Consider the following 15,263-nt stretch of genomic DNA (forward strand, 5'->3'; position numbering starts at 1 on the left):
CATAAAAAAACCTTATCAGAAATCAATTCAGTCACTTTAAGGTGGATAAATTGAGCATCCATCTCAAGCACATCAATATGCACTTTATTAGCTTTCCAGAGAACCAAAATTCTCCCACCAGAGTGACAACTCAAATTAGTAACAAAGGACCATCCATAACAAATGGCGGGAAAATTAACCCAAAAGCAAACTACAAATGCGAAACTCAATTATCTTGATCATTTTATCCGTTGATGGTATTATCCTTTATTGCATGATGGAGAGGGGATGACCCTTCCTTTTGTATAGGCAAGAGGGGGAATTCCGCGATCCTACAATGTCTTCTAACACCATAAGGACTTCGCTCTTGATAAAAGCATTTAGTAATTATGGACGAATGTAGCCTAGTTTAACACTACTTGGAGGTGATTTATTTCTATCCTTTTGGACCTAGTAGTTTGTAGAACTAGTATCTATGATGGAGTATGTGCCGTTAAATTGTTTCTCTTTTAGTTGATTCCGCCACTTAGACGAGGAGAGTGATTATTCTTTTGTAGATGCATCTTATTACTTGTTTGTGTGCTTAATGTTGGATGCATCACCATTTTGGCAAGACCCCACTTGCCTTTCAAGAAGGCATATTACCTCATAGATGTCTTGTTGTGAGTTAAAGGGGCGCAGAGAGACCCGCTAATTGTCTCGTGTCAGATATGCTATTTAGGACTAGTTTAAATGAAGGTCTTAGTTTTTGCCACCTCTTTACTCGGGACGAGTAAAGGTTCGATTTAGGGATATTTGATGTGGTCATTATTTACACACTTTTAACCCCTTAACCAACCTTATTTTGCATGTTATTATTGTTGGAATATGTGTCCTCCGACAATAATGCGATCACAACTGTTGATCATGATGATCACATGTTTAAATCTCATTTTAAGAATACATGTGGGATGTAATATTTTACAGTCAACTGGTCCACACATATCGGTAATGATTGGCTGACTAGAGTTTGACATTACTGTCGTGCGACGGTGGTGATCAGTTGATCCCCTTAGGTCATACCTATAGGGAAATACACTTAATTGATTATTTAATTAATCGTATGCCGATACGAGTTAATTAAATTGCTTAAAATTGATGGATGATTTGTGAGTGAGATTAACGTGTCTTATTATAATTCGATTAAATTAGATACGGTCTAAGTAATCGAATTGTTTTATTACTTAGATAAAATTATTGTTTACGAAACAATTGAAATTGAAATTGAATGAATAATTTATTATAAATACAAGACGTTGTAATTTATAATTTGATAAACCGTTTTGGTACAAGTAATTACGAATTACTAGTCGATTTTGTAAATGACATATTTTATGAGTATGTTGATTTTTAATATGTTAAAAATACATTACATTGTGACATGTCATGTAACATGTAACATGTGACAAAATTGACAAATGACAAAATAAAATGGACTACCCATTTTATTTTAAGTGTGCCGAAATTATGGAGGGAGTATAAGATTTATATTGTGTTTTTATCTTAAGTGGAAAACACAATGATTAAAACTAGCTAATAGCCATGCAAACCTAGTTTTTCTTGAAAAGAAAAATAAGCTCATGCATTGGCTCCACTCTCCCTTGCCAACCGGTTTTTTAGAGGAGAAAATGTCAATGGTTTTTCCTCTAATTATTCACTACTTCACTATAATTTCTAGTGTTAGAAATTATTCTTCTCTCTACACATTGTAAAACTTAGAGAAATAAAATCTCCCAAATCCTTCCTCTCTTGGCCGAAATATAAAAGAGAGAACAAATTTATTTTGTGTCAAAATTTTTAAGTAAGACTTGTATTATTTCTAGTACAAAATAATATTAGTTATTAGGGGTCTTTCCTTGGGTATAAACTTTTGGGAGGGATTCTATTTTGGATCCTTTTGTTCATCCATTATTAGGAAAGCTCAAGAAAAAGTGAGAAGGAGAACTCATTTGTGCCCTAATATCCGAAACCTCAATGTAAGATTGATAATTTCTTCTCTACTCTTGTTCAAGTTTGCATGCATAAGATCTAGCTTTTATTTTATGACTAAATAAATCTTTTCATATATGAATATGTATATTAATGAGATTAATAATTCTAACAAGCGGTATCATGAGCCTTAGGTTGTTTGCATGCAAATCGGTTTATAGTTTTTCCGAGTTATATGATTAACATACAAAACTAATTAATTTGGATTTATGAAGATAAACCTTAAAATAAATTTGCATGTCAAAAGTTTCTGGTCCTAAGTGATTTTTAGGACATTTTGGTTTATTTATGGATTTTATTGTTCATTTTATCTAATATTGGCATTAAAATGTGATTTTTATGATAAAAATGTCATTTTTGGACGAAAAATAGCTAAACATCGATTTTTTCAGTGGTTTTTGGATATGTTTTCATATATATTATCTACTGATGTTCTGTAAATTTTCATGATAAAAAGAGTTGTTTTGCTCGAAATATGGATTTTTCAAGTTAAAATCGTATTTAAATGGGTAAATAGGTTAATATGAGTTATAATTCGAATCTGGTCATGGAAATTTAGTATGTTGTCACATGCAATTTTACAAGATGTGTGTAAAATATTTGGCTATAATGAAGTCTTTATGCATGATTTATGAATTTTTGATGAAAAATCACATAAATAGTGACTAAAATTAGTAATAATGCTAAAACATACTTCATGACTAAAGCAAAAATGTCACATATTGCATTTTATCGTATATTTTAGATCTAAAAGTGAAAAGTTGGTGAATATAATTTTTCTCATATTTTTAGGGTCAAAATTGTTAAAACCGATAAACCGCAACATTGTTTTTTCTCGATAAATTTTCGAAATTTTTAACCTAAGTTTTGAACATTATGAGTGTCATGGTAATTTTTCCAGAATGTTCGTGTGTTTAAATTTCAAATTTTGAATTTATTTGAAATTTTTATAATTTAATTTGAAGTTTATAGCATAAATTTTGTATTTTTGGGTCCATTTATGAACAATATTAAGAAATCAAGTTTAATTATTGTCAAATGTTAGTGGAGACTAATTTTGAGTCCTAAGATGGTTAGGGTAATTAACTTGTACATAAATATGAATTTATGCAATTAGTGTGATTTTAATAAGTTGAATCACGCAAATCCGTAAAAACCGATTAATATACGATATTGGCTCTTTAAAGGCGATTTAGCATAAAATCGAGCATGTTCATACATATTATAATGCTGCATTTTATTTATGATTGTCATATTTTAATTTTATGTAATTTTGAATTATGTAATTTTACTTAGTATGGCCTTAGTTTTAATTGATATTACCCGAAATGTATGGGAATATCGATTCTGTTGTAATTATTGTGATCTCGTATCACCGTTTTGTAATTTAATATATTTATTTTATTTTAATTACAAATGTATAATAGGAAATTATGTAATTCATTTTGTAATTTATTTATTCCGGAGTACCTTGAAGATGGTGCCACTCGAGAAGGCGGTCCATCAAAGAAAGTGTTGCCTTGAAGTGTGTGCCAAGACCGAAGTTCAAGGGACCAAAGGAGTTGGTTTCCGAATTTGTAATAGTTTATTAGATTTACTATTTTAGGAAGGCCATACTAGGATTTTATTTATGCTTTGCATTTTATTTTTATGTTGCATGCATCGCTAAATCGCCATAACTAAACATGCATTTTAAATCAAGTTAATCGACCGTGTCAATTACAATTATCGTAGTTCACCGCTTTAGTTCACTTAAAACGTGATAGATAATAAATTGACATGACCTCTCGCTTAAATAAACAATTGAGACTTAGCCTTACCAAAAATTAGAAACCATGAAAACCTATTTCGTGAGGGAGTGCACTCGGCCTTACCGGGGTACAAACCTTGCTACGTAGGGGAAGTGGGTGATAAATGTCTATCCACCGAATTTATGTTAATAAAGGGTATTTCGGCACACCGTGCCCTAAGTTAATATGAATTTGGATCATGGAAACATTTATTCGAAATTTGGATTGAACTCAACGAAAGTATTCACGACGATTTCCGGATGTGTTTCGGGCTAGAGATAAATATTAATGTAATTTTATCGACCAAGAGTTCTAAAAGTAGAATCGATTAAAGAGTTAATCCACCGAGTTATGTTAATAAAGGGTATTTCGGCACACCGTACCTCAAGTTAATATGAATTTGGATCTTGGAATCATTTATCAAGTTGGGTAGAGGTCACTTGATAAATGCAATAAAACTTGTTTAAATTAAAATTTACGAGTATTATTATTATTTTGAAAAAACGACAAGTGTTTTATTCCTTCTATTTTTGTTTTGTAGACCACTTTTATTTCTCATAACAAATGGCCACACCAAACACCAACGCCGCACCTCTCACTAATGTTTCATGGCTCCGATCCTTCATGGATCGTTGTAAACTTGAAAAGAATGGGTCAAATTTCTCCGATTGGGATGCCCAACTCAAATTAGCCGCCCAAGGTGACGACAAGCTTCGTTACCTCACTGAGGCCTCTCCACCCGAACCTAATGCTAGGTCGAGTGCCGCCACTAGGGAAGCATATGAGGCTTACCACAAAGAGTCCGCCACTATGAAAAATGTGTTGATTTTTGCTATGGAGGCGGATCTCCAAAGGAGAGCCTTTAAAATGGGCACCGCTTATGAAATCTACTCCAAAGTTGTGACAATGTTTTCTCAAGCACCGAGGATCGTCCAATATGAGGCGGCCTCGGCATTCTTTGATCTCGATTTTAAGGAGGGCCAAAAGGTTAGCCCTCACGTGCTCAAATTGTTGGAGCTAGTCGAGACATTGAAACATCAAAAGGTTGAAATCCCCAAGGAGCTCATTGTAGATAGGATTCTACACTCCTTATCCAAAGTCAAAGCATATGTACAATTCCGGGTGAATTTCAATATGCAAGACAAGGACGTGTCTCTTGAAGAGTTGCACAAGTTACTTGTGCAAGCCGAAAGAGACATGGGGTTAAATGTTAACCCACCTAAGAATGTGCTTAATATAAGCACTAAGAGCAAGGCGAAGTTCAAGAAGAATGGGAAAAAGGGTAAGAGGCAAGCTCCCATGTCCACCAAGGCTAAGACTTTTGAAGCTAGCACTTCCAAAACCAAGAAGGGTCCTCTTGATAAATGCCCTTATTGTAATGGTGTTGGACATTGGAAGAGGAATTGTTCCAAGTATCTTGGTGACATCAAAGCTGGAAAGATCACTCCAGTAGGTAAATGACTATCCTTTCTTTTATGTTTCTAATTCAACTATGGTATTTTGATACAAAGTTGTGATAATGTATCCCCTTTTTATTGTAAATAGGGCCTCCTCCAAGCAAAGACAAGGGAAAAGAGAAGCAAGCTTGAGATATCATGAAGGAGCTAGGAGAAGCTACCAATGAAGCTTGGCTTTTATTATTGTCTTTATTTTAATGTTATGAATTTTAGAACTATTTTAATTTCCATGTTCGACATGGAAATGGTTGATCCTTCTAAATAATGGTTGTATTTTGGATTATGGTGGCTTGGCTTGCAACCCAAGTCACCCCTTTTATCGTATTTGTTTGTTCTAAAATTCCTCTTTATATGCTTGCACATAGAAACATATGATCATCTACTTAAAGTGATCCAATAGACAATTATAATGATAGGATTCATTATATGTCCACAAGCTTAAGGCTTGTGTATGATCAATCATAAAGTGATGTTGAGTTGATGAACTCTCCTAAAGGAATGTAAATTACCAAGTACACTCATCAAATCTAAAATCTATTAGTCAATCTATGACATAGTCCTCCTTCTACTTTAAAATCATCACTTGTGTCTCATAAGCTATCTTTGAATATCTAGTGTATTTATTCTAAAGATAGAGTGGGAGAAAAATGACGACACAAAGAATACAAAGAATAATTTGTATGCTTGAGTAAATGAGATCTACGAAAGAAAGAATGATTTGTATACCTAAATAGATAGTATACAAGAATAGATGAGATCTATGGTCTCGAATAGATGAGATCTACATGACAAAAGAGACCAAGTGAAGTAATCAAAAGAATATGTTCTTAAAATAACTACACGAGTAGACCAAAAGAAAGTTTTGATAGAAAATGACTAAAGAAGATAGAAAATGAGTAAAGAAAAGTCTCAACAAGACATTTTAACTTGGACTATGACCTACATATAAATAAGAATTTCAGTATTGATATTTACTTAAGAGCCTAAATGAAACAAAGTTGCATCCTTGAAAATAAATGAGATTTATGATTAAAAGTTGCAAAGAAAGATATGCCGATGTCTACAAGAGCTAAGTTAATTGTTAACCACGCTAGTGTCATTACTTAACCTCATTATGAAAATGAAATGGTTAAACCTTCTTCCGAAAAGGGTATTTAGAGAAGGACGTGTATTAAATGGGTTTTCACCTTTAAATAATGACATCGCTACGCATCATTATAAAAATGAATGAGTTAGAGATTAAAATCTCTTTCCATAAGTTTAAGATTGAAACCTTTTCAAAATAGGTATTTTGAAAAGATATGTTGGGAACATATATGGTTTTATCTTAATAACTTGGCAAAGCAAAATGTATTTCAATTCTTGAAATGTTTCGATTGAGTAGTCAAATATGAAACATGTGGAATTGAGTGGGAGTTTGAAATTATCATGTGAAGACATGAAATTTAGTGGGAGCAATCATCTTGTAAAATTTATAACTCATTACTCATTGAGAATGACGAGCTAGTACTATCTTTCACAAAGAAGTATTTGAGTTTTCAATTCTGGATGAAAATGGACTAAGATGAATCCAATCACATCATGGGATGTTGGATAGGCATTGAGACGTGCACATCAAATCAACAAGAAACGTAGGTTATTCATGTCGATGAAAATGGAATTACCATAAGCAGTCATGGTCATTCATTGAACCTAAGAATAGTTGATTACATGATTAAAAATTACTAATGTTTCCGCCATTAGAATAATCATGCACATGTCCAATAATGAATCATATGCTTAAGAGCATGATGAGTCATTGGTAAGCCATAGAAGAATTGTCATGAATTATCGAGAAGAACTAATGAGCTATTCTAGTGTTTGACAGAACACTTTGTTATATGACAAGAAGTTGCACATATTGAAGTTCGAAAACGCGTAAGGATTTATAAAAATCCTAAGTTGTTTAAGCTAAAAGGAGAAATAAGAAGTTTGAGAAGATACTTGGTTATAGTAAGAAGTTACTCAAAACTAGTATTTTCAAAATTGATAGGACTTATGAGAAGCGCTAGGCTAATCATCTTGACAATTGTTGCAAGATCCTACAAAATTGATAGGACTTATGAGAAGCGCTAGGCTAAGCATTTGCCCATAGTCACTTGTATGAGGTGACGTCTCGAAGTGACTAGAGTGTGATGCGATTGATGGCAAGTTCAAGTGCCATGGAGTCATGTGAGATGACTAGTCGATCACATAGGCAGACTGTTAGGAACACTTTGTCGGGCTAATGACCGCTTATAGAGTTCTGGCAAATTTATATAGCCTGTTCGTGGCGAGAGCTACTATAGTATTCTAATGAGTCGATTCTTTTGACTAAAGACTGTTCGCCTAAGGTGGCACAGTTTTAGATTAACTTTGATTTATGTTACTACGACCTTCGTAAATGGGGTCAAATGGGCATATTTTGGGTTATGATGGCTGTGGCTAGTCGAAGGGAATAAGTGCGATAGGAATTGTCCACTCCTTGTCAGGGTTATAACAATATCTCAGGGCCACTCGAGGAGTAATGAACTGGAAATACGTGGCTACGCTCGGAAGGTATCTATGGTAGATAATTCCGGTCAATCAGTTATTCTCCAGATCGAGGAAACCACTCTTGATATGATCACTTGCAAGTACGACCCGAAAGACACCTTGCATTGAGTGGGAGATAGTAATAGGACAAGAGAATTGGTGACGCACACTTGTCGAGGACAAGTGGGAGATTGTTAGAATATGTGTCCTCCGACAATAATGCGATCACAACTGTTGATCATGATGATCACATGTTTAAATCTCATTTTAAGAATACATGTGGGATGTAATATTTTACAGTCAACTGGTCCACACATATCGATAATGATTGGCTGACTAGAGTTTGACATTACTGTCGTGCGACGGTGGTGATCAGTTGATCCCCTTAGGTCATACCTATAGGGAAATACCCTTAATTGATTATTTAATTAATCGTATGCCGATACGAGTTAATTAAATTGCTTAAAATTGACGGATGATTTGTGAGTGAGATTAAGTACGTGTCTTATTATAATTCGATTAAATTAGATACGGTCTAAGTAATCGAACTGTTTTATTACTTAGATAAAATTATTGTTTACGAAACAATTGAAATTGAAATTGAATGAATAATTTATTATAAATACAAGACGTTGTAATTTATAATTTGATAAACCGTTTTGGTACAAGTAATTACGAATTACTAGTCGATTTTGTAAATGACATATTTTATGAGTATGTTGATTTTTAATATGTTAAAAATACATTACATTGTGACATGTCATGTAACATGTAACATGTGACAAAATTGATAGATGACAAAATAAAATGGACTACCCATTTTATTTTAAATGTGCCGAAATTATGGAGGGAGTATAAGATTTATATTGTGTTTTTATCTTAAGTGGAAAACACAATGATTAAAACTAGCTAGTAGCCTTGCAAACCTAGTTTTTCTTGAGAAGAAAAACAAGCTCATGCATTGGCTCCACTCTCCCTTGCCAACCGGTTTTTTAGAGGAGAAAATGCCAATGGTTTTTCCTCTAATTATTCACTACTTCACTATAATTTCTAGTGTTAGAAATTATTCTTCTCTCTACACATTGTAAAACTTAGAGAAATAAAATCTCCCAAATCCTTCCTCTCTTGGCCAAAATATACAAGAGAGAACAAATTTATTTTGTGTCAAAAATTTTAAGTATGACTTGTATTATTTCTAGTACAAAATAATATTAGTTATTAGGGGTCTTTCCTTGGGTATAAACTTTTGGGAGGGATTCTATTTTGGATCCTTTTATTCATCCATTATTAGGAAAGCTCAAGAACAAGTGAGAAGGAGAACTCATTTGTGCCCTAATATCCGAAACCTCAATGTAAGATTGATAATTTCTTCTCTACTCTTGTTCAAGTTTGCATGCATAAGATCTAGCTTTTATTTTATGACTAAATAAATCTTTTCATATATGAATATGTATATTAATGAGATTAATAATTCTAACAATTATGGTCTTTTATAGTCATTTTCTTAGTCAATTGTTTCCTATTTGCTTTACTCGTGCATTCTATATGTCTTGTAGGAAAGGAGTTAAAAGAGGCGAAATTCTCATCTTTTGCACATACTTAGCAGCTAGTTGACAACACTATAAGAATAGCATGAAAAGGAGGCGAGAATGACGACCCGAGGACGTTAGGTACGAGGTTTAGAAGGAGTATGTGGAAGCCATTTGGCTACAAGTCACCCTCAAGGAGTTTTGAAGCCATTAGAAGCAAAGAGGAGGAAACTGGTGCCTATCCCGCCCGAGGCATATCTATCCAGCTCGAGATAGGACCTATTGAAGCAACTCGCTCAAGACGATTGCAGACCTCTTGAGATAAAGCTCAGTATGGCCAAAAGTGCTCAACTCGCACAAGTTCTTTTACAGCTCGAGCATGGCATTTGTTTACTTCGCCTATTCCGCTTTCTCCCTAATCTACCCTTCCTAAACCTAATCTTATACTTACTATAAATACCTCTTTGTAATAATTCTAGGGTTAAGCTTTCTAAGTCCTCTTAGAGGAGGCAAAGCTCTCCTAAATTAGATTAAACCTCCTTAGGTTATATCTCATTTTAGATTAGTTTTAATCTTTCCTCAATTTACATCAATATTTCAATAATCAATCTTTCACTACTTGTTAATTAGTCTAGTCTTGAATCTCTTGTGTTTATGCTTGAAGATTAGTGACAAGTCTTCACCTTTTATTCAAGGATTCTCCTTTATTGCTTTGTTGGTTGGTATTGTTTCTAATATTTCTTTATTTCTTTGCTAATCCTTTATGTAGTCGGGTAATTACTTGTCTCAATCATCATGCTTAGTTTAGATTCCTTATTTGTTGTTGTTGTTTACATGTTTCTCATGATGATTAGTGAGTAGTAACCTTGCTAGGATTAGTGGGGAATTATGGGTATGATTATGGGTTAATCTTCATGTGTTGGGTTCAATTGTTGATTATTTATATTGCTTCTAGCATATGCGTTGTTTATGTTTGATGAAATACTTTGTGTCCACCTTGCATGATTCTCTGTTTGTTTATATGCACCCATAAGATCGAGGGCCTTGGAATGCATTAGAACTTGTATATTGCTAGTAGACCGACCTTATGTATGCCAGAGCTAGCTCGTGTTGGTCTATGGTGGGGTTGTAAGATCGAGAGCATCAAACCATTTGCCTAAGTAAGACTACAATCAACATGAGACCCAACCTTCTATAGTTACCTTAGTCATCCTTTTGAATCCACTCTTCCTAGTTTTCCTTCTTGTAGATTTAATTCCTGATATTTACTTGCTTTTCATTAGTTTGGACTATAAAACCCAATTCAACCGTGACAATCTTAGCATAACTACAATTAGATTGAGCAATTTGGATACCCCCGTCCTTTGGGTTCGACTCCGACTTACTTTCTATACTAAGTTGAATATAAATGTGTTTGGGAGTGAACAACGACTCACTCATCAAAATGGTCGTCATTCTCGCCTCCTCTTCATGCTATTCTTCTAGTGTCATCAACTATCTCCCCAGTGTGTACAAAAGACTGGAATCCCGCTTCTTTTAGCTCATCTTCTACAAGACATATAGAATGTACTAGGAAAGCAAATAGGAAGCAATTGACTAAGAAAATGACTATAAAAGACCATAATAGCATGCAACATACGGTTGATTAAGGGATTAAAAGTGTGTAAATAATGATCACAACAGTAACCTTTTCCCAAGCAATAAGAGGCACTCTGTGATATCTGAACTTTCATCTCATAGGTAATTTCTACGTATAGCCTCTCTTTAAATTCTTGATTTAAGCCTTCTTTAATAAAGACAAGCGATTGGAAAATGCTCTCCTAGGCTAAAATGGAGGACAGATTAAAGTCAAGTCTTTAATAAGGTAGAAAACCAAGAAAATAGACTAAAAACTTCTCGGATGAATTTCTGATGAACCACTAGGATTCAACAAAAAAATATAGAAGAGGAAAGAAAATGATTCTAAAGAAAGGCCGAGGAGAGGTGCAAAAAAAGCTAGGGAGGATGTTGGTCAAAAAATGGTATCAAAATGAAATCCTAATTTCTAGGGATTTTGGTGATTTGAGAGGATTTTCCCATTATCCTTCTCTCTTTATTTTATTCACGGTAAAGCCTTCTTTAATAGAATTAATTAGCTATCTATCCTGTAGTTTGTATTTTAGCATTCACAAGTACTTTTGTGAAGACTCTGTCGACGTTGTGTAATTGGTATTTTCATGTATTTTTGAAGATTCTCGTGTTTACATTGTAGAGTCATATCAGTCACACCCTTGGCGAGCTCTTACTATTAAATCAAACATCTACAACTGTGACTCGAGTCCTTTCTATTTAGGGCAGATTACAAAGTGTACGACGATGGTTACGACTTCCAGGGTACCTTAAGGTATTGTGCTTGTTTCCACACAAACACTAAGGAAGAAACAAAGTAGTAAGGCTGAACATCGGTCCAAAATCTGACCCGGACCAGACCGGAGCAAAGGCCGAAAAAATAAATTTAGTGGACTGATGACCAGACTTAAAAGTCTCGGTCCTGGACCGGACCAAACCCGAATTTTTCGGTCTGATCCGGGTTTTGACCGAAATGGACAAAAAGTACGATTTATCGCTATTAGTATATGAATATTTGGATTTTAAGTTCATCAAAGCACATAAAATGTTTATTTGAACTATTATTTAGTTTAAATAATTTGTATTGAGTTTATAGTGAAATTTTAACGTAAAATATTTGATTCACTTACATTGATTCAATAAATAGACGAGAAAACCATATACTTCGGTCATTCGTTATGGACCTAAAATAACTGATCTTGGACCGGACCAGACGGAAGACCGAAACTTCAAAAAGTAAGGACAAAGGACTAGACCTAAAAAGTATTTAGTGCGGGTTCGGTTCAGATAAAATGGTCTGGTCCGGACCTAAGCTTGCTCACCCCGTAGAAAGTAGGGAGTAGTAGGAGAGATAGTGTTAAAATGCAATTTGAATTCTCTCTATTTATGTCCATTTCTTCTACAATACAACTATATTTTAATATATTTTTTTCTCTATTCATTAAAACATTGCTTTTATAAAACAATTACTATCATTAGATCGTCATAAGATTTAATCCGAACCGTTTATAAAAAATAAATATTTCTTGTTGATGGGACATATTCTGCACCCGCTGACCGAGTCAACATATTGAGCAAGGTCAAAGACATCCACAGCAAGTCAACATATTAGACAAACTAATCGATGCGGCTGTCGGCTGTCATTGGGTCTCGGTGTCAATCACCAAAAGGAGACATTATCCGCGTACTCATATCCAAGACCCCTCGGCCGGCCTGCCATGGGTCCCTCGGCTGAGGGTAGAACAGTCTTTCCACCTGCTAGCCACTTGGCCACTTGGCCACTACGTGACAAAAGGTGAAAGTCTATAAATACTCCACTTCTCTCATTGAGAAAAGGATCCAAGAAATACAACCAAAACACCTCATAATCTGGTATTAACTCCCTTATCTCTCTACAATATACTTTGCCAAGTATCACAGAACTTAATCTCTTTAAGTTCACTGACTTGAGCGTCGGAGTGAGTACGCTCGGTACCAAGCCGAGCCCTCAGTTTGTTCATTGTTTCAGGAGAGGCCGAAAGGAAGAGTCAAGCAAAGACATCATTCACCAAGCTTACGTGGTAACAAATCTGCTCTGGAATTACACCCGGAACAATTGGCACCGTCTGTGGGGACATCATACTAAAAGCTAGTCAAATCCCTTAACAAAAAAAAAACCCACCCAAAAAGCTAAGAAGATGTCAAAACAGCCAGAAGTAATTGTGAGTGACGAAACCGCATTCTACCAGGATGACACAATCCCTAATTCTGAGATCGGGCAGTCCCCCACCGGCCGAGTAATTCAACCGGCGTACGGGATGCCGATACTACTGAGAAACACCTGCTGCGTCACGCCGCCAAGTCACCGTCATGGGACATGTGGTCGATGCGGCCAAATCAAGCTATTCCTGGACCTGGTGGGTAGTACGCCGCTAACCCCGTCGCAACGACGGTTCTAAAGAAATAAGACCCAAAGGTGACCAGGGTCCCTAAGGTGACTCCGAACAACCTGTCCGGAGCAATGCAAGAGGTTGGGCGTACCAAAACGCCAGCGGTGCCCGTGGTGTCAGTGGCAGACCAAAGTCTTTCCCCACCTCGTGGGAGGATAGCGTCGCCGCGGCACCAACGAGGCCACCCCGGAAGAAGTGAAGAAATAAGTCCGACTTTCCAAAGTCGGACAACAAGAAGCCCTTCCCGCCACGGGGAGAGAAGCCGGACTAGGGTTGCGAGGAGCCGATCGTCGCGTGTCATTCGGCACGTGGTCAGACAGCCCCTCAATGCCTTTGTCCTCGAAGTCCCGGTGCCAACTAAGCTAAAGCTACCAGCCATATCATACAAAGGAGATAGCGACCCGACCGACCATGCCGAGGCTTTCGAGTCGTACATGTCGGTGTGGGAGCAACCCGATGAGGTGTGGTGCCGAGTCTTCCCAACGACCCTCCATGGCATGGCTCAGAGTTGGTACAAGGGGCTACCCAACGGCTCGGTATGCTGCTATGCCGACCTGAGAGATAACTTCATAGCCCAGTACTCTTGCAACAAGCGAAGGGCCGTGGAGACATCAGATCTCCTGACTATCCGACAGGGGGAGGACGAATCCCTCCGGAGCTACGTCAAGAGATTTGACGCTAAGGTTCAGGCGATCAGAGCCGAACACCGAGCCGGGCGGCCTTCGACACGATGAAAGGCCTACCGAGAGGCGATTTCAAAAATGAGCTCATCAAGTGTGAAGACCTCAACCTGGACTCCGCCAGAAAGATGGTCGACCGAGCCATAAAGGTGGAGGACTATCACAAGACCTGGGTAAGCCACAGCGAAGCTGGGCATCCGGAGAGGAGCAGCCGCCGGGATAATAGAGATGAAGGACGTCGTGACAGTAATAGGTCACAGCCTGAGAAATTTAATAGAAAACAGAACTCGGCGGGCGCCGGGGGGAGTTCGGGACCATACACCCCGAAGCGGTACAGCAGTCTCACCCCCCTGGTTAAATCACCGGCCGAGGTCTTCGCCCTGAGCAAGAATGAAGGGCAGAAATGGGCAAGACCCCCCAAGACGAAGGCGGAAGGCGACTCAAGCCAATTTTGCGATTACCACGGCCAGCCCGGCCATAAGACCGACAACTGTCGGCACCTAAGGGACGCCATCGAGGAGCTAATCCGAAAGGGGAGCCTCGGCAAGTATGTAGCTGGAGACCCAGGAGCAAGCTCCGACGGGACGGATAGAAAGTCCGTCTTTCAACGGATGGGAGTAATCCAGTGATGCCCATCCGGGCCCTGACACTAATGTACGTCTCGGACCGGGGGGGAAGCACAAAAGAGCCCATCCTTACGGCAGGAGGGAAAACCGATGAATACCGGCTGACAGACATGGAGGGTGTTCCTCCAATGAGCCGCTGGAACACGACAATCTAAGGAAATACTTCGTATAGCAGCGGAGGTGTCCAAGACCGTTGTGGGCACCCCAACGCATGATCATACCTTATGAAAAATGATCCAAGTTTTCCATCAAAGTACTTGTCCCCTCCATAGTCGTGCCAAAATAGACGCCGCAAATTAAGCCGGGCAGTCACTACCGAAGAACAAGAGCATATAAGCACTGTTGAGACGCAATTCTAGTCACTCCGACGGTATGTATCCGGGAGTGGCAGAGGAAGCGATCAATATGTCTATAGATATGGAAAGCAGTCAAAACGTAAACTCGGTTGCCTCGGCCAAAGCCGGGAGTGACGAGGGAAACGCGATCTGCCAACAGCAGCTGATACTCGCCACAACGACCAGCATGCTTAGGAACGTATAAGCACTGTTGAGACACAATTCTAGTCGCTCCGACGGTATGTATCC

The sequence above is a fragment of the Silene latifolia genome, chromosome 7, assembly GCF_048544455.1.
Source record: "Silene latifolia isolate original U9 population chromosome 7, ASM4854445v1, whole genome shotgun sequence".
In the NCBI taxonomy this organism is placed as follows: Eukaryota; Viridiplantae; Streptophyta; class Magnoliopsida; order Caryophyllales; family Caryophyllaceae; genus Silene; species Silene latifolia.